This window comes from Lygodium microphyllum, chromosome 4 (genome assembly GCF_053477565.2).
Source record: "Lygodium microphyllum isolate KBCC chromosome 4, Lygodium_microphyllum_v1.1.10, whole genome shotgun sequence".
Taxonomy (NCBI): domain Eukaryota; kingdom Viridiplantae; phylum Streptophyta; class Polypodiopsida; order Schizaeales; family Lygodiaceae; genus Lygodium; species Lygodium microphyllum.
This window is the reverse complement of record NC_141138.1, coordinates 135,421,658-135,442,989: the sequence shown is the minus strand read 5'-3', so window position 1 is coordinate 135,442,989 and position 21,332 is coordinate 135,421,658.

Sequence of the window (21,332 nt, the reverse complement as noted above, 5' to 3'; positions counted from 1 at the left end):
ATTAATAACCCATACTGTTTACCATGATGTCTCTTTATTCTTTGACAAATCAGACATTCAGAAACAAAATTAGACACATCTGCATCCATATGCGGCCAATAAAAATCTTCAGTTAACATGCGTAATGTAGAAATGATACCTCTATGACCTTGATATGGGGGACAATGAATTTCATTTAAAACAAAAGATCGGAATGGAATAGTAACACACAGTCTCTTTTCAAAGAACATGAATCCATCATTATATGATAATGAATCAACAGGAATGAAATTATTTTGAACTAATTTTTGCCAATCAGAATGAAAAGTAATATCCTGGTGATATGTGTCTTTCATAGCAATCAAAGAATCAAAAGATATGATAGAAATGTTATGAATTGCAGGTCTTCTACTTAATGCATCAGCAACTACATTTTCTTTTCCAGGTTGGTATTGAATGATAGGATGGAAACTTTGAATGAAGGAAGCCCATTTGATATGGCGGTCAGAAATTTGGGGTTGGCTAAGTAGATGTCTAATGCTTTGCTGGTCGGTCTTTATCATGAATTCTGAACCCATTAAATAATGCTTCCATTGTTTCAATGCTTGAACAACTGCTAAGAGTTCCTTGTCATAAGTGGAATATTTAAGCTCAGAAGGTTTCAGCTTAGAACTAGAATATGCTATTGGATGGTTATCTTGCATTAACACGGCTCCTATTCCTGATCCGCTAGCATCAGTCACAACTAAAAAGAATGGTCTGTTAAAGTCAGGCAATTGTAGGACAGGGGCATTGGTCAATGCACGTTTAAGTAAATCAAAGGATTTCTGCTGGTTTTCAGTCCATTGATAAACAATGCCTTTCTTAAGAAGTTTGGTCAATGGTAAAGCAAGTAATGAGAAATTACGTACAAACTTCCTATAGAAACTAGCAAGACCAAGGAATGAGCGTAATTCATGTACATTTTTAGGAATAGGCCAATGCAATATTGCGTCAATTTTCTTAGGATCAACTTTTATTCCTTCTTCTGATACAATATGACCTAGATATTCTATTTCTGTCTTAAAGAATTCACTCTTGTCAGGATTTGCAAACAATTGATTTTCTTTCAGTAATTGAAAAACTAATGATAAATGCTCATAATGCTCTTTTTCACTTTGACTGAATACTAAAATATCATCAAAGAAAACAATCACACAATATTGATATTTTAGAAAAATACGGTTCATCATTCTACTGAAAGTAGCAGGTGCATTAGTTAATCCGAATGGCATAACTAAGAATTCGTAATGGCCAAACTGTGTCCTGAATGCAGTCTTAAATATGTCGGATCTATCTAGCCTCACCTGATGATATCCAGATTTAAGGTCAATTTTACTAAATATAGAAGATCCTTGCAGTTTGTCCATAAGGTCATCAACTCTAGGTATAGGATACCTATTCTTTACAGTGATCTTGTTTAATGCTCGGTAGTCAATACACATCCGATAAGTATTATTCTTTTTCTTGACTAAGAGCACAGGTGCACCGAATGGAGAACTGCTAGGTCGAATTAAGCCTCTATTTAGTAATTCTTCTACTTGACTCTGGATTTCTTTTTGCTCTATTTGATTGTGCCTATATGGGGCTTTGCAAGGTGGTTGTGTGCCAGGTATTAGGTCAATCTTATGGTCTTCTGGACGTGATGGAGGTAAACCTGGTGGTAGGTCTTCTGCGAAACAGTCCTTAAAATATGCGAGAAATTCCTTATGTCTAGGGTGCATATGAGTTTCTTTTGCGTGCAATTCATTCACCCAAATGAGATATGATTTAGTATTCTTGCGTAGTGCACGTTTTGCTTGAGTATGCGAAAGCAGTGGAAACATATGAGATGCATGCATACCAAATAATGTAATAGATTTTCCTTGAAAATTAATATTCATTGTGTGTGTGGAATAATCTATATTGGAATTATGTTGGTGTCTCCATGGCATTCCTAGAATAATGTCGCTAGACTGTAATGGGACAACTAAGAAATTTCTTCTTTCAATATATGGACCAATTTGAATTTCTAAATTTTGAACTTCTTGTGTGCCATTGTACCTAGTACCTAAAAATGCAGCTTTTATGCGATAATGCGTAGGTACTGTATGCAATTTCAATTCCTTTACCAATTTTGCTGAAATAAAATCATGCGTACTACCGTCATCATGCAATATAGTTCTTTCTTTTCCATGCACCATACATTTCATAGTCAACAATGAATGTAAAGTAGGCATACCTGGTAAAGTGTCGGAAGTAGTAGTAGGATCATCTTCTTCTTCAGTGAAATCCGGCATATCCTCATGCTCGTCTTCGTCCATAGCTCCAAGGTAGTTGATATGTACTGATGGCTTCTTTGAATGACAATTTGCTGCGAGATGGCCTGGCTAGTGACACTTGTAACATACGATGGGCTTGGCTTTGGTCACATTATTTGCAATGGCTGGGAGTCTGGGTATATTTGGATTTGCTTGTTGGATAGGCTTAGGATTTGGATTGACAGTGGATGGTAATGCAGGTGGTTTAGGCCAATTCTTGCGGAAAGATGGTGATGAGAAACGACCTGGATTAAACCTTCTGAAATTTGAATTGAATTGTTTAGATCCATAATTACCGTTTGCTTGGAATGACTGCGGTCGTCGATCTCTTCCACGTAACTTATCTTCAGTGTCGTGAGCTAAGGAGATGGCATCTTCAAGAGTAGCAGGCTTGAACATATTCACCTCAGCGTAGTAATGTCCAAGAAGTCCAGACATGTACTTCCGCTTATGGGTCGTCTCTGGTACGTCTTCAAGCATGCGTAGCTGTAAAAGTGCATTCCAAAAACGCTCTGTATACTGTGGTATAGGCTCACGATCGCGTTGTTGAAGTAAATCCCATTGCTTGATTGCCTTCTCATGAAATTGCGGTGGAAGGAAATTTTGCATGAACTTCTTCTTGAAATCTTCCCATGTAGCAGGACATTCTATGCTCTTGCGGACGACAGTCCACCAAAGTGATGCTCTATCTATCAGATGATTAGTAACACACTTGATTTTATCTTTCTCAGGATAAGTTTCCTCATGGAAATAGTCATCAAACTGGCTAATGAATGATAAAACAGTCTTTCCTTCTCTTATGCCATTGAAAGTGCGAAACTTGAAACTTCGTTTACTTATCTTGGATTCCTTGCGAATGGTTTGTGCTTCAAGAGTGGCGTCGATGGTACGGCGAATCAGATCTTCAGCTTGAGGTTCTTCTTTATCAGTAGACGCTCCTTGTAGCTTTGTCAATTGCGCTTGCAAGGCTTGCCTAGCTCTTCGCTCTTCGTCTAATTGCAGCATGATAAGATCCAGCTTTTGTTCCATGGTAGGCTCGGGTAGGTCGTCTTCAGCCATAGGATCATCCATATGTGGGGAAGTCATCCTGTAAAACTCAACAAACCTTTCTCACTCAAAATCAGTTAGCGGGATGAGCGTAGCTCAAATTTGGGGTTACAAGGCTATGTATTTTGGGTATTTTCTTCTTCAATTTTCAGAAATTCTGAAATATTTATGTCTCCGTTTGCTGAAAGTACTTCAACGAACTTGCAGATAGGTAAAACAGCTTGCTGCGAACAACTTTCCAGTTCAGAGTTTTTGCAAACGAACAAGTCTTCTAGGAGTTTCGAGCGTTAGTCAGTTCTGATTTAGTCTGACTTGCAGAGTTGCAGACTTAACAGACTTGCAGGGTTGTTGACTTGCTGAACTTAGCTGATTTGCAGGACTTGCAGTACTTGATTAGTGTCGACTTGCGAAACTTGTCTTCTGGAGTGCGTGACCCGGAGTTTGTAGACTTGTCTGCCCAGTAGAACTTGCAAAGTATAGAAGGATTTAAGCTTAATTAGTTAAGCTTTAAGCTTAATAAGCTTAAGTAAGTGGACAGAGGCCGCCGTTTTTCAATCGTGGGGGGGGGGGGGGGCCGTTTTGATTCCGCGCAATTTTCGGGGGTCCTCCTCTTGGCAACGATTTGTTGATTTGAAGCTAATCAAGCTTCTCTAATACCCTTAAGCTTTATGATTAAGCTTTTGATTAATAGGATTAAGAGCTTTTCTCACAGTTTCATCACGACTTGTTCATGGAGTTGAGGGAGTGGTCCTCCGCCGACAGAGAGTGGTCCTTCGCGATCTGAGAGTGGAAACAGGGGTTTTTGATCGCCAGAAGTCTGCCTGTATCGACGGTTCACGACAAGATTGACTGTAGAGGCCGTTTGTTCCTAGAGCTCCGCCTTCGCCCGAGATTGGTAGCCATTGGAAGCCCTTGATCTCTGCTCCGCTCTGATACCACTGGTGCGCAGATCGGACGCAGGTAGCTCACGTAGTGAATTCCCAAAGGTCCCCAAGAACAAAGCACTCTACTTTTTAGCACAAAAACCAATGTGAAAGCAAGCACGACATAAGACAAGAGACAAATTGGGTTGAATCTCCCCCATGCCTTGTGTGAGCGCTTCACAAAGCATGTATTTAATATATATTTTCAATCTTTTTGCTCAAAAATAGCCCAATTACAAAAATATGACAAGCTTTTAGCTTTTGAGTTTGCTTTCTACCAAGAATAGGAAAATAAAGCTAATGGACGGTGCCCAAAGAGTCTGGCACGCCCAATCTCAATGTCCAAATAAAAATAACATATCCAGGCGCATAAGCGCATACAAAATAATAATAAATAGTCGATGTCTCTATAGACATAATCAAAATATAGGCGTGGCGCCTATCAAAATATAGTCCAAAGATCGGAAACCCGCTAGACTCCAATGCTTTCCTCCGCCACTGCTGCTATCTCTACACATCAACTGAAGCATTCACAATCGTTAGTAAAATAACACAATTAAACCGACAAAAGTGAATACCTAGCAGTCTTCAGCTACATAAATAAATCAACTGGTTAGAAATAAATCCTAACCTTAATTTATTACGAGTGCGCACTCTAAACTCATAAACGTTTATTAATTTAATATGCATTTTGCGGAATCACCCGCTATGGAATCACCCATGTACACACTAAATTAATGAAACGCCCGAAAAGGACAGGCGTCCCCATCAACTTCTCGCACAAAGAATCCTCTTTACGTATGAGCCCCGGTCATCTAAGTTTACGGAATCCACCGTAAAACCTCACGGAATCCACCGTGGAATATGCCTCCTGGCATCATACCCCCGGGGTGGGATAGCAATTGACCTCAATTGCTATTAGCTCAATGTGGAGCTAACAGAGTGGGAAAAGCATTTAGGTCTCTAGCGTGCATCCATTGTGCTTCTTCTACAGGATGGTTCTTAAATTTCACGAGATATCTAGAGTACCTTCGGCCAGTTCTAGTGGTCATGTAATCAGTGTCTATGATGGCTTCTGGTTCAAGGATTTCAGTCTCTTCTTCTAGTAAAGGTGGGTTTTCATATACAGGGTGGATAGGTAATTGTCCTCTAAATGGTCTCAATAAACTAATATGAAATGTATTATGAATTTTCCAATGGGATGGCAGTTCTAACTTGAATGCATTGTCATTAATCTTATGAATGATTCTAAATGGTCCGTAGAATCTAGGGGCTAATTTGACAACTGGATGTCTATCTACACTTTGCAGTCTACGCTTTTCTATTCTAAGCCAAACATAATCATCAACTTTGAAATTCATGGCTTGTCTTTTCTTGTTGGCTTGTTTGGTATATGATTGTTGGGCTTTAGCAATCATATCCTTTACCTCATCAAAAATAGTGTTATGCATAACAGCAATATCATCGGCACTTTGTATTCTATTAGACAAAGATGCAACAGGTGTAGATAATCTATGTCCATAAATAACTTCAAAAGGTGCTTTCTTTGTAGATGTGTGCGGTGTATTATTGTAAGCAAACTGTAATAAATGCAAATGAGTATCCCATGTTTGAGGTTTAGAGATAGTGTATGCACGTAAAAGATCTAAAATAGTGCTATTTGTGGCTTCTGTTTGTCCATTTGTTTCTGGATGAAATGCAGATGAGAAATCAATCTTTGTGCCTAGATTTGCAAACAGTGTAATCCAGAAATTATTACAAAATCTAGAATCTCTATCTGAAATAATCACTTTCGGCAATCCATGGTTAGTAAAAACAGTTTTCAAAAATAACTGTGCTGCTTGTGATGCTGTTAAAGTTTTCTTGCATGCAATGAAATATGCTTGCTTACTAAATCTATCTACAATTGTCCAAATCATGTCATGGTTAGATTTAGTATTTGGTAAGCCAGTAATGAAATCCATAGATATATGTTCCCAAGGTTTAGATGGAATAGATAAAGGCATTAATAACCCATACTGTTTACCATGATGTCTCTTTATTCTTTGACAAATCAGACATTCAGAAACAAAATTAGACACATCTGCATCCATATGCGGCCAATAAAAATCTTCAGTTAACATGCGTAATGTAGAAATGATACCTCTATGACCTTGATATGGGGGACAATGAATTTCATTTAAAACAAAAGATCGGAATGGAATAGTAACACACAGTCTCTTTTCAAAGAACATGAATCCATCATTATATGATAATGAATCAACAGGAATGAAATTATTTTGAACTAATTTTTGCCAATCAGAATGAAAAGTAATATCCTGGTGATATGTGTCTTTCATAGCAATCAAAGAATCAAAAGATATGATAGAAATGTTATGAATTGCAGGTCTTCTACTTAATGCATCAGCAACTACATTTTCTTTTCCAGGTTGGTATTGAATGATAGGATGGAAACTTTGAATGAAGGAAGCCCATTTGATATGGCGGTCAGAAATTTGGGGTTGGCTAAGTAGATGTCTAATGCTTTGCTGGTCGGTCTTTATCATGAATTCTGAACCCATTAAATAATGCTTCCATTGTTTCAATGCTTGAACAACTGCTAAGAGTTCCTTGTCATAAGTGGAATATTTAAGCTCAGAAGGTTTCAGCTTAGAACTAGAATATGCTATTGGATGGTTATCTTGCATTAACACGGCTCCTATTCCTGATCCGCTAGCATCAGTCACAACTAAAAAGAATGGTCTGTTAAAGTCAGGCAATTGTAGGACAGGGGCATTGGTCAATGCACGTTTAAGTAAATCAAAGGATTTCTGCTGGTTTTCAGTCCATTGATAAACAATGCCTTTCTTAAGAAGTTTGGTCAATGGTAAAGCAAGTAATGAGAAATTACGTACAAACTTCCTATAGAAACTAGCAAGACCAAGGAATGAGCGTAATTCATGTACATTTTTAGGAATAGGCCAATGCAATATTGCGTCAATTTTCTTAGGATCAACTTTTATTCCTTCTTCTGATACAATATGACCTAGATATTCTATTTCTGTCTTAAAGAATTCACTCTTGTCAGGATTTGCAAACAATTGATTTTCTTTCAGTAATTGAAAAACTAATGATAAATGCTCATAATGCTCTTTTTCACTTTGACTGAATACTAAAATATCATCAAAGAAAACAATCACACAATATTGATATTTTAGAAAAATACGGTTCATCATTCTACTGAAAGTAGCAGGTGCATTAGTTAATCCGAATGGCATAACTAAGAATTCGTAATGGCCAAACTGTGTCCTGAATGCAGTCTTAAATATGTCGGATCTATCTAGCCTCACCTGATGATATCCAGATTTAAGGTCAATTTTACTAAATATAGAAGATCCTTGCAGTTTGTCCATAAGGTCATCAACTCTAGGTATAGGATACCTATTCTTTACAGTGATCTTGTTTAATGCTCGGTAGTCAATACACATCCGATAAATATTATTCTTTTTCTTGACTAAGAGCACAGGTGCACCGAATGGAGAACTGCTAGGTCGAATTAAGCCTCTATTTAGTAATTCTTCTACTTGACTCTGGATTTCTTTTTGCTCTATTTGATTGTGCCTATATGGGGCTTTGCAAGGTGGTTGTGTGCCAGGTATTAGGTCAATCTTATGGTCTTCTGGACGTGATGGAGGTAAACCTGGTGGTAGGTCTTCTGCGAAACAGTCCTTAAAATATGCGAGAAATTCCTTATGTCTAGGGTGCATATGAGTTTCTTTTGCGTGCAATTCATTCACCCAAATGAGATATGATTTAGTATTCTTGCGTAGTGCACGTTTTGCTTGAGTATGCGAAAGCAGTGGAAACATATGAGATGCATGCATACCAAATAATGTAATAGATTTTCCTTGAAAATTAATATTCATTGTGTGTGTGGAATAATCTATATTGGAATTATGTTGGTGTCTCCATGGCATTCCTAGAATAATGTCGCTAGACTGTAATGGGACAACTAAGAAATTTCTTCTTTCAATATATGGACCAATTTGAATTTCTAAATTTTGAACTTCTTGTGTGCCATTGTACCTAGTACCTAAAAATGCAGCTTTTATGCGATAATGCGTAGGTACTGTATGCAATTTCAATTCCTTTACCAATTTTGCTGAAATAAAATCATGCGTACTACCGTCATCATGCAATATAGTTCTTTCTTTTCCATGCACCATACATTTCATAGTCAACAATGAATGTAAAGTAGGCATACCTGGTAAAGTGTCGGAAGTAGTAGTAGGATCATCTTCTTCTTCAGTGAAATCCGGCATATCCTCATGCTCGTCTTCGTCCATAGCTCCAAGGTAGTTGATATGTACTGATGGCTTCTTTGAATGACAATTTGCTGCGAGATGGCCTGGCTAGTGACACTTGTAACATACGATGGGCTTGGCTTTGGTCACATTATTTGCAATGGCTGGGAGTCTGGGTATATTTGGATTTGCTTGTTGGATAGGCTTAGGATTTGGATTGACAGTGGATGGTAATGCAGGTGGTTTAGGCCAATTCTTGCGGAAAGATGGTGATGAGAAACGACCTGGATTAAACCTTCTGAAATTTGAATTGAATTGTTTAGATCCATAATTACCGTTTGCTTGGAATGACTGCGGTCGTCGATCTCTTCCACGTAACTTATCTTCAGTGTCGTGAGCTAAGGAGATGGCATCTTCAAGAGTAGCAGGCTTGAACATATTCACCTCAGCGTAGTAATGTCCAAGAAGTCCAGACATGTACTTCCGCTTATGGGTCGTCTCTGGTACGTCTTCAAGCATGCGTAGCTGTAAAAGTGCATTCCAAAAACGCTCTGTATACTGTGGTATAGGCTCACGATCGCGTTGTTGAAGTAAATCCCATTGCTTGATTGCCTTCTCATGAAATTGCGGTGGAAGGAAATTTTGCATGAACTTCTTCTTGAAATCTTCCCATGTAGCAGGACATTCTATGCTCTTGCGGACGACAGTCCACCAAAGTGATGCTCTATCTATCAGATGATTAGTAACACACTTGATTTTATCTTTCTCAGGATAAGTTTCCTCATGGAAATAGTCATCAAACTGGCTAATGAATGATAAAACAGTCTTTCCTTCTCTTATGCCATTGAAAGTGCGAAACTTGAAACTTCGTTTACTTATCTTGGATTCCTTGCGAATGGTTTGTGCTTCAAGAGTGGCGTCGATGGTACGGCGAATCAGATCTTCAGCTTGAGGTTCTTCTTTATCAGTAGACGCTCCTTGTAGCTTTGTCAATTGCGCTTGCAAGGCTTGCCTAGCTCTTCGCTCTTCGTCTAATTGCAGCATGATAAGATCCAGCTTTTGTTCCATGGTAGGCTCGGGTAGGTCGTCTTCAGCCATAGGATCATCCATATGTGGGGAAGTCATCCTGTAAAACTCAACAAACCTTTCTCACTCAAAATCAGTTAGCGGGATGAGCGTAGCTCAAATTTGGGGTTACAAGGCTATGTATTTTGGGTATTTTCTTCTTCAATTTTCAGAAATTCTGAAATATTTATGTCTCCGTTTGCTGAAAGTACTTCAACGAACTTGCAGATAGGTAAAACAGCTTGCTGCGAACAACTTTCCAGTTCAGAGTTTTTGCAAACGAACAAGTCTTCTAGGAGTTTCGAGCGTTAGTCAGTTCTGATTTAGTCTGACTTGCAGAGTTGCAGACTTAACAGACTTGCAGGGTTGTTGACTTGCTGAACTTAGCTGATTTGCAGGACTTGCAGTACTTGATTAGTGTCGACTTGCGAAACTTGTCTTCTGGAGTGCGTGACCCGGAGTTTGTAGACTTGTCTGCCCAGTAGAACTTGCAAAGTATAGAAGGATTTAAGCTTAATTAGTTAAGCTTTAAGCTTAATAAGCTTAAGTAAGTGGACAGAGGCCGCCGTTTTTCAATCGTGGGGGGGGGGGGGGGCCGTTTTGATTCCGCGCAATTTTCGGGGGTCCTCCTCTTGGCAACGATTTGTTGATTTGAAGCTAATCAAGCTTCTCTAATACCCTTAAGCTTTATGATTAAGCTTTTGATTAATAGGATTAAGAGCTTTTCTCACAGTTTCATCACGACTTGTTCATGGAGTTGAGGGAGTGGTCCTCCGCCGACAGAGAGTGGTCCTTCGCGATCTGAGAGTGGAAACAGGGGTTCTTGATCGCCAGAAGTCTGCCTGTATCGACGGTTCACGACAAGATTGACTGTAGAGGCCGTTTGTTCCTAGAGCTCCGCCTTCGCCCGAGATTGGTAGCCATTGGAAGCCCTTGATCTCTGCTCCGCTCTGATACCACTGGTGCGCAGATCGGACGCAGGTAGCTCACGTAGTGAATTCCCAAAGGTCCCCAAGAACAAAGCACTCTACTTTTTAGCACAAAAACCAATGTGAAAGCAAGCACGACATAAGACAAGAGACAAATTGGGTTGAATCTCCCCCATGCCTTGTGTGAGCGCTTCACAAAGCATGTATTTAATATATATTTTCAATCTTTTTGCTCAAAAATAGCCCAATTACAAAAATATGACAAGCTTTTAGCTTTTGAGTTTGCTTTCTACCAAGAATAGGAAAATAAAGCTAATGGACGGTGCCCAAAGAGTCTGGCACGCCCAATCTCAATGTCCAAATAAAAATAACATATCCAGGCGCATAAGCGCATACAAAATAATAATAAATAGTCGATGTCTCTGTAGACATAATCAAAATATAGGCGTGGCGCCTATCAAAATATAGTCCAAAGATCGGAAACCCGCTAGACTCCAATGCTTTCCTCCGCCACTGCTGCTATCTCTACACATCAACTGAAGCATTCACAATCGTTAGTAAAATAACACAATTAAACCGACAAAAGTGAATACCTAGCAGTCTTCAGCTACATAAATAAATCAACTGGTTAGAAATAAATCCTAACCTTAATTTATTACGAGTGCGCACTCTAAACTCATAAACGTTTATTAATTTAATATGCATTTTGCGGAATCACCCGCTATGGAATCACCCATGTACACACTAAATTAATGAAACGCCCGAAAAGGACAGGCGTCCCCATCAACTTCTCGCACAAAGAATCCTCTTTGCGTATGAGCCCCGGCCATCTAAGTTTACGGAATCCACCGTAAAACCTCACGGAATCCACCGTGGAATATGCCTCCTGGCATCAGTGACGTTCAATGTGCTCAAGGAGGATGCAAGTTGTTGCTCCAGCCTTCTTGTCTTGAAAGCCGTGACTTTGCTTTCCACCAAGATGCATTCACTCTTGGAATGTGCTAGCTTATAGCCTAAATCTTTGATTCCATTTTCGTTAGAGTAATCTCCTCCTCCTTCTTTTGCCTTAGTCATTCTTCCTCCTCTTTTGGCGTTTTCCTGTGCTCTTTTTCTAGTCTCTTCGATTCCTCCTCCGTCCTTTGCAGCTCTTTGTTTCCTTTGGAGGTGGATTGAGTTCTCATGGGGATTTTGGCAGTGATCTTTTCCTCTCCCATTCACTCGACAATTTTTTAGCCTTACTACTCACAATGATTGTCCTCTCGCTCTTGTTGTTGAGATGGTTGGTCATTCTCCTTTTTATTAGTAACTCTCTCCATGTTGTCCTACTATTCGTTGTGGACTTCATCTTCCTCTTATTCTCAGATTGGTGATGGCACAACCCCAGCATGTTATACACATCCCTCATTGGGTGTTTCTCAATCCTACTGCTAGCTAAACCCAATGTCTTCTTCACAATCGCAGGGCTCAACAACTCCAACTCTACTTGATGAGCTTCTTCTCCTCTTCTTACTGTCACCATGCCACAACTCCTTCAAAATTTTGTGCACTCGCTGTAATTGACAGTCTGCCTTACCTTCTCTACATATTTCTATAGACTACACTGGTCCACGAGTTGTTTTACACTTACCTGGCCCCTCCATGATGGCGTCTTCTAGGTTTAGGGTAAGCTTGAACGTGAATTGGTTGAAACCCCTCATTTCTAGCATCAAGCCATACTTTGTTTGCTCTTTCTCCATGAATGAGAGCTTGCCACCTTAATCTTGCCCTACCATTTTAGGTTCCTCTTTGTAACATATGAGACATCGGAACAATTGAGGTAGCAACTAGAGTGAGCTATGCATGGACAAGGGACAAAGCATCCGATGAATTGAATCCTAGTTGATGAAGCAACATTTGTCATTGTTGAGAGTGTGGCTCCTACCCAGATGTAGAGTTTGGCCAAGAAAGAGAGAGTAGCCAATGGCTATGCTTTGGGCCATGCTTCAAATGCAATGTGTGCTTTCTACAAGGGTGATTTTCTCTTCCAGCAAGGCTTCCATCATGGCTCTTTATTTCTTGGTATTTCTATTGCTTGCTCCATAATGGTTCTTTGTGGGGTTGGTGGTCTTGTGGTGACTTGAACATTGAACGCTTTCGTACAGAGATCTGTGTTGTATGTATTCACTTGGCAACTCGTGAGAGTACATGCAAGTCATATGCTTCAACCATAATGAACAAGTGTAGCTCAAAAAGACATCACTTATCTGAATCCCATAGTGTTGACTTCGATGCATATCACCTACACTTGATTATCATTGCTTGTGTGTGTGTGTTGGCTTTTCTTCTTTTGGTATTATTTATATACAATCACAAAACACATTGTTTATTTATGTACACGTTTATGAATCCATGTCACTTCATGAGGATAAAAACCAATTGTAGAACTCAAGATTGTACTAGAGTGGGGCATACATATTCAATAATCGTAGCAACCTACGCAATAACAATAGATATTTTGCAACATTGAGTAGCATGGTGCCTTATCTGAGTCTATTGGCAACATGTAGCTCCTCCTCAGTGAGAATTTTATCAATCAGAGAGTTCTCTTGGTAAGTTCCAGCTAAGTCCATACCCCGAACGGTAGTCAGTACTCAAAAGGAAGTTGGTGCCACATAGGTGGGTGTGTCTCTTTGAGACCCCATTGGTCCAATCGCTCCTCTAAGACTTTCATAATCTAGGCTCCAAGGCCATTGTAGCGTGGTTTTCAAACCAATGTCTTTTAAATTGACTTCGACCCTCTGTTTGTCGCTTTAGTTGCTCTATCTCTAAGAGATTTGGTTGGCAAAGTGCTTCGTTGAACGTCACAATTAAGCATAGTTCATTAGATTCCTCGTCAAAGATGAGTTGCATGTGTTCATGTAGGAGCTTGTCATAGTGCCCATTAAGATCTTCTTGCTCTTTCCAGGATAGCAAATATGGCAAATATTCCTCAAGCTGCTCCCTAGGGAATGTGCCCATGTCTGCAAGGACATGTTGAGAAATATACAAATGATGTATGCTCCAGGAAGAGATGTCCTAAATCCCATATGCATAGTGAGGGAGGGTGGAGAAGTTGGAAAGCTATAAAGACATGTACTTGGTTCACTTTTCAATGAAAATGTTATTGTACTTTGTACTTGGAGTCTGTAACTCTATCCACTCAAGATTTTGTTTATGAGTCCAAGCTAATCTATCTTGGAACCTAATTCACTTGAGTGAAAGTCTATGTCCAGTCATCAGTATTCATGTCTCTTGCTTACGAGTTCAAGCCTCCATAACTAAACTGTGTTCAAGATCCATCTTTGTCAACATGGTATTAGAGCCATGGTGAGCTCAGTTTAGTTGTTCTCCCTGCTCCCCCAACTTCTCATAGCTCACCTCCAGCTCAGGATAAGTGTATGAGTTTATCTCCTACTTCATTCTCACACATCTCTTCTTGGCCACCATAGCCTACCTGCACCCACACACCTTGGAGCCCCTGGATCTCCCAATACAAGCAATGTCTCACTAAGATCTCTTCTACAAACTTCTTCCCCTACTCTTGCAGCTTCTCTCTAGCATCTCAATTGCTGATATTGGTGCACTATACCTCTAGCATTATGGAAATTCATCGAATCTGTCCAAATTGTGCCTAACAGGCTGTCATACAATTGCGCAACCTACACATACTAGACTCAAGACCATAGGGCTTTTGAATCCTAGTATATAAGCCTTCTCTCCATCAAATCTTTTGTCAATTGATTGCGTGTACGTGCTACTATAGACGAAATAACAGTCGGGTACAGAAACCCTAATACAAGGTAGCCATAGCTTCTGAAGTTCAAGCTTATCTTACACTTCAATCTCTCACTTCCTTCAACTAATTCAAGTTGCTACCATTTTGATCTGAGTTCTAGCTCAATCCATAGTACTCAAAATCAGTAAGGCAAGGAGATCATTGAGCAACATCTAGCTCAACAAGGAGATTCAACATCAATAGTATCTCTTGATACTCAATCAGTATCTCTTAGCACTTGTGTATTTAGCTCACTCATGAACAAGCCATTCACTGATTTTACCTCAGCTATTCAAAATCCTATTCTCAACACTTGTAATGATTTAAAGCCCTATTGATCAAATCCATTTGTAAGTCTCAATTTCTATGTAAAAGAATAGACATTGCCCGAGTGTTCTCGTGGTAAGACCTCCTTCTAAGATGACTGAATTGGAGCAGAGAGCAAAGTTTAATGGTGAAGGCTTTCACGCCTGGAAGGAGAAAACCATGTATCATCTCATGAGGAAAGACCTCTAGGATCTCTTTGAAGAAGATGATGCAAAAGATGCTAAAGAGGAAGATGCTGCAGAAGACCAACCTAAAACAAAGGCATGGAAGAAGATGAACAACAAAGCTCTAGGTATTATTGCCTGGGGTCTATCAGATGATATATTACACCACATCTTTGGCATCATGGATACAAAGAAGGCATGGGAAGAACTTGACAAAATCTTTGGTACACAAGCAAAGAACTCAAAAGTAAAATTACTTATGCAATTTTATAAGTTGGATGTAAAAGACAACTCATCTGTGACTATACACATCAATAAGTTCAAGAGCCTTAAAACTTAGCTAGCACCTCTTAAAAAGACCATTGATGATGATGAGGCAATAGCAGTGCTACTTGCCAATGTTAATCATGAACCATATGAGAACCTTGTTTCAACACTAAGCAATGTTCCCAATCTCTCACTTAAAGATATTGAGCACACTCTTCTTGATGAAGAGAACAAATAGAAGAACAAGAATGCAAAAGATGGTATTCCATCATCTAGGGAAAATCTATTATATGCCAAAGGAGCTGCTGGACCCAAAGGAAGAGGTCGAGGATTCAACATCGACAACAAAAGTTGGATGACATGTCATAATTGTGGTAAGACTGGCCATATTTCCACTAAATGTTTTCACAAGAAAAGACCACAACAGATGCATAATGACCACCACCAAAGTCAATTCATGAATGAAGAAGAAGAAGAAGATGCTTCTGCTACCATCAACAACTCTGACAGATTGTTCTAAGGAATTTGTTCCCATAGTGGATTTGTTTTGTAAAAACCCTTGCCAAAGATGTAAAGTCTCAAGCTTTAACTTGACTAGGTTGCCTATGAGCTAGTCTCCTAAGCCATGTTATCATGTAGGGGGGCAAAAGCCAGCAAGTATAGGGACTCATCATTTGAGGGGGGTGTTGAGAAATAACAGCAGCTAGTTCAGTGGACTGGCTATTGTTGGTAGACTATAGTGTCAAGTCCTTAGGTAGATCAGAAGTGGTCGTGTCTTTTGTTGCCCTTTACACTTTCACTTGTGCAGCTAGTCATTGTAGATTGCATATGCATATCCTTAGGCTAAGAATCAGGGGTGGTGTCATGTCCCGCATCTTGCACATTTGGAAGCTCAGATGGAGATAGAGATTGGGATTAAGCAACTACACTTGACACGACTACTCTCGTGCTTCCTGTGTCCATTTAGGGAAAGAGGGTGTAGGAGATTTGGGACTCCTAGGTGGACTTGGCACTGGCTGGAATATTTGCTCATGGCCGTTAGATGATTCTGTCATTTGCTTTGTTGAGCAATCAACCTTATCATGAGCAAGGGCAAGTGGTGCTCATTATCCTCTTGGAAAGTCAAAGGCTCCTTGGGCACTAATGGTCTTTGTACACACTCGATGGTTACATCTAATATCAGCTTGTTAAGCATGTTAGGATAAGGGTCTACCTTTCGAATGGTCATGTTTGGTTTCTTGATTTCAATCGTGAGGGGCTCAGTCACTCCAATGTTGTTGACTTGAGACTTGGATTTTTAGATTTCCTCCTGCACTTCTTCACTTTTGATACGATATGGCCTTCAGACAGAGGTGGTTTAGTAGGGGGTTTTGGTACCCAAATCCATCGGTTACTTGCATAATACCCTTGAGCACATAGCAACATTTTGGATATCCATCACAATGTTTTGCAAGTGAGAATCTATGCTTATGCAGAGCCATTACTACACTAGGATCTAATTTTGAGGACATGTCACAGTGTGTGTTTTCTCTTCAGCCTACTTGGGGGAGATGCAAAGGAGCCCCCCTACAGGGATTTGGGAGGAGGGGGCAGTCCCCCCCAGCCCATGGGGCCATTACGCTAAATACCATGCACAATTCGAAGGACCTAGCCAAGTTTTGAACTACTTGCTCTAGATTTCAGCCCAGTGATAAATCTATGATGTGCTTTTAGCTCTATAAGGTTTCTGGGTTGGTTTCAAGGTTTAGATGTGTCAAATTTGTATTATGTTCACATGTCCGATTTTGATAGTTTTCTATCTGATTCTCAGACGTTCGATTCTCATGAGTCCGATTATCAGAATCGGATGTACGATTTTGGGTTGGTCCGATCGGGCCGATCAAACAGTTCGAGTCCGGGTGGTTCTCCGATTTTGGTTAGGTTGGTCCGAGTAGTCCGACTCCGAGTGGTGTCCGATTATGGGTTGGTCAATTTTTGTGAATCTGATTTTTGTGCATCTCATTCTGAGAGTTCGAATCTAGGATGTCCCATTCTCAAAATCGGACAGGATATGTCCTATCGGATAGGTCATGTTGGTCCGATTTGAGTGTGTCCGATTTCCAAAATCGGACAGGGTGGTTAAAGAGTCTGATTTTCAAAATCGAATGAGGTCACATGTTTAAGTGTCCGATCCTCAAGATTGGACGTGTGCTAGTGGTCTGATTGTTGGGGTGTCCAAGCGTCCGATTCTAGGAATTGGATGCATGTACATCGTGTTTGATTTCGTCAGCATGTAAATAGCGGCAACAAAAATCACTTCACGCCAACACTTTTCAACCATGCCCACAAGCAAGATTCACTAGGATCCAAGGTTAGATGCACATAAAGGTTTCTACACATCTGATCCAAGCCAAAAACTCCTATGGCCTTAGATTGATTCATTGGAAGCACCAAGTCTTGCACATGCTCTCTCTCTCTCTCTCTCTCTCTCTCTCTCTCTCTCTCTCTCTACTATAGAACCTAAAAATGAGGTCTCCCTTTACCTCCCAGGGTCTTAAACCCTTGTAGGAGTCAGTCTTAATCTTCTCAATCACTCCCCATGCGATTCTAACACCTCTAAGCATTCTTTTTTCCCATTTTTCTCCCTATTTGTGCCCTATTTAACCATGTTTAAAGTTTTTCCTTCAATTTCTTGGTCCTGACTTACTCTAAATGCAACAAAAATCAAAAGCACACACTCACTCCCTCATACTCTCACACTCCCTCTCTCAAGCACACATAAGTAAGCACAAGAAGGAGAGAAGAAGATGAGTCCACTTTGCCACACACCAAAGAATGAGCTTCTTCATTCACTTTTTGCCTTTTATACAAAACCCTAACCCTAATCCCCTTTGGGTGGTCATCCCCTTATCCCCTTTTTTACATGGCCAGCCGTGGCTTAGGCCCTCTTTCCCATTGTCCTTCTATCTTCCTAGCTTCCTTCCTACCGCCCATCTACCTTTACAATTTGCACAGGAGGGAGCCTGGCGCTTTGTTACAAAAAGTTTTAGGGGTGCCTTGCATTTAAAAATGTGATTTTGCCTTTGGCTTAGCTTTTGAGGTTGCCCTTGCGCTTTCAGTCGTTTCCCTTTGTGCTTCTTTCATTGTGTTTGATTTCCTTCTGAGCTGCCTCTTTTAGCTCCTGACTTGCGCTTCTCCACTTTTTGTACTTTTTTCTTTTCTAAGGTTAACACTATGATAGAATAATGAAAGGGAAGGCAAGTCACACATTGTGATTGTTGGAGTTTCCACATACCATTATTACTCTCTTTAGTTCAAACCTCCATAGCTCTTGCTCTTGCTTCCACTTGTGCTCTTCTCTCTATCTTGCTCACATTTTCATCACAAATGGTATACTTGGAAGCATATTAGTCAACTAGAGTAATAAATAACTTTTGCACAAAAAGTCTCAAGCAAAGGCATGTGACACCTCAAAGGCATCAATTTCAAGGCTTGCTCTATTTCTAGTTTCATCCTCTCCATTTGGTGAGTTGTAATTAGAGAAAAATGAATCCATTGTGGTACAAATGTGATGATACATTCTCCATGTTAATATGAACTAATAATTGTTGAAGCACTTATTGGATGTCCCATTTGTGAAGTATCTAAAGAGCAATGATATTCTTACATGTCTATACTATCTAGGTAAGCCAAAATAAGTTATTCAAGGATGTAGAAGCGATCATACACATGACATGCTAGAAGAGGGTGGTTTATAGATTTTCCTTAACATGATAACCAAAGTCTAAGCAAAACAGGTTGGCATCTCAATACTAAGATCTAGTTAAAAGATAGTGATACAATATTAATAAGGAAAAACAAGTCCCTAATGTAGCAGTAGAAACATCTGCTCCAAGTATGAAAGAAAGAAGAGTGTGAAGATTGGAGAGTATCCTAATGTGAATTAATAATTAGAGATATTCAAAAGGGTGAGAAGTTGAGTGATGGAAGCAGAACTACATCTCTAGGATGCATAATCCATATTGGAAAATGAGCTTCATGACTTCTCGAGCATTAGCTTATCATGATCCCCCACATGCATTATATTGGAGGGAAATTGAATACCAATCTAACCAAGATTCAAATAGCAATGTAGCTTCAACATTGATCAATGAAAACAAAGCATTAGAAAGTATAAGCATAGGGGATCGAATGCCAAACTTCTAACCTCTCTTGACACCACTATCTCTACTACTTGAACAATTGGTACTAAAATAAATCTCGTGCTTTGGAAAGTGATGAAGGAGTTGATAGAAAAACCAATACAATCAAAGGCAGGAATCTTGTAGTGTCACGATGTTGAAATGCATATACCAAGCCTAACCTTAAAACCCATATGTCAAGAACCTTGCAAGTCAATGCCTTTTGGTAGGACTAAAATGTACATAGTTCTCTTAGTCATAGCCTTGGCTAATGTGATCAAAAAGGGAATTGTTGACACTGGGGTAGGAATTAGCATCCTTAGCTATACAACTTTGCAAGCTTGGGGCAATTCACATGTGGAAACAACTCAGTTTAATGTTACATTGGCCAATGAAACAAAAGCACGACCATTTGAAGTGCTAAAGAACTAGCCAAATGAGATTGACCATTTCTAAGTGAACTTTATAGCTCTGAAAAGAGTGGATTACAATATCTAGTTGGGAAGATTGTGGATGAAGAATGCATGTGTAATCAAGGACTGGGCCAATGACTTGATGTTCTTTTGTAATCCCATGTGGGTAGTTAGAATTGAGATGGGGACACATGGAAATCCTCAGTAGTAGTTGACATGGATGCTATATTAGCTATGCTAAAAGGAGAATCTAAAACCACTTCAAATATGGTTGTAATAATATATTCTCTCATGGGTCCAATAGATCTCCCCTTTTCCACCAAATAGAGGATTCATGTGAGCCTACTAGAGAGGCATATTTCAAAACTACTACCTATGCCAAGACAGCTTGCCAAGAAGTTGCATCTCATGAGATGCACAAAGTCTTAATTGAAGCACATCAGAGAGTAGCAAGAGGACACTTTAATGGAGACTCTACTACATGGAAAATCCTTAGGTCTTAGTTATGGTGGCCTACCCTCTTCCTCAATGGCTAGAGTTGTGAAACATTGCAATGAATACTAGCACACAAAGGTGCTCATGTAAAAATATAAATGGAACTCACACCAATAATGGCTAATATAACCTACTCTGGAAGACTCCAAGTGACTGAATGAGTGAATTACTAAGGAGAGGAGGAGGAGGAAGGCGTGTGAATATATAAGCATAAGATAATGACCAAAACAAGCAAAATTGGCCAACTTTGTAGAGCCCAAAAAAAAAAGTCATTGAGATAAAATAATCCCATGCAATCACATTTTGGCTCAAGAAAACTACGAGCACCTCAAAAAATGCATAGAAATAATGTGCCCAATCCACAATGCATACATAAACTCACTCATGAGCTAACTAATATGCTAATGACTTTCCATCCACTCTATTTTCATTATGCTATTACTCTCTCTCTCTCTCTCTCTCTCTATATATATATATATATATATATATATATATATCCTTTTTTCCTACTTATACCATCTCTCTTTCACTTTCTTTCCTTCCTTCTATCTTACTCCCCCCCCCCTCTCTCAACCCTAAATGCAAAACTCACATTAAAGAGGACTATATAAGCTTCAAAATAAGGAAGAGGACGTGATAAAGGAATCATTATCTTGGGCAAGATTCTCAAGAAAACCCAACAACAAGTAGAGGGAGTGAAACAATGGATTCATGTGGCAAAGAAAGAAAAACAATCGGCACATACATCTATAACAACCATAATCAAGGACACACTAGTGGAGGAACAAAAATGAAAAGTGAGAGTGCTTCATGTTCATCTACAACAACCATAATCAATGACACACTAGAGGAGGAACAAAAGTGAAAGTGAGAGAGCTTCATGTTCAAGTGATAGGGCTGAAAATGCATGAGAAAATGAAAGAAGGCACCAAGGAATTATACACATTGATGAACATCAAGAAAGACATACATAACTCTATTTAGAGAGTGGGTAAAAAGAGCATTGAGGATGAGATCACAAAAGAGTGTGCTCTCATTCTCTACTTCCCCATGATGGAGGCTAGGAGAGACTTCTTAGACACTAAACATTGAAAGGTACTAGTGTGTTTCTAGGCAATGATCTCACGCCGACCCAACTAGCCCACATC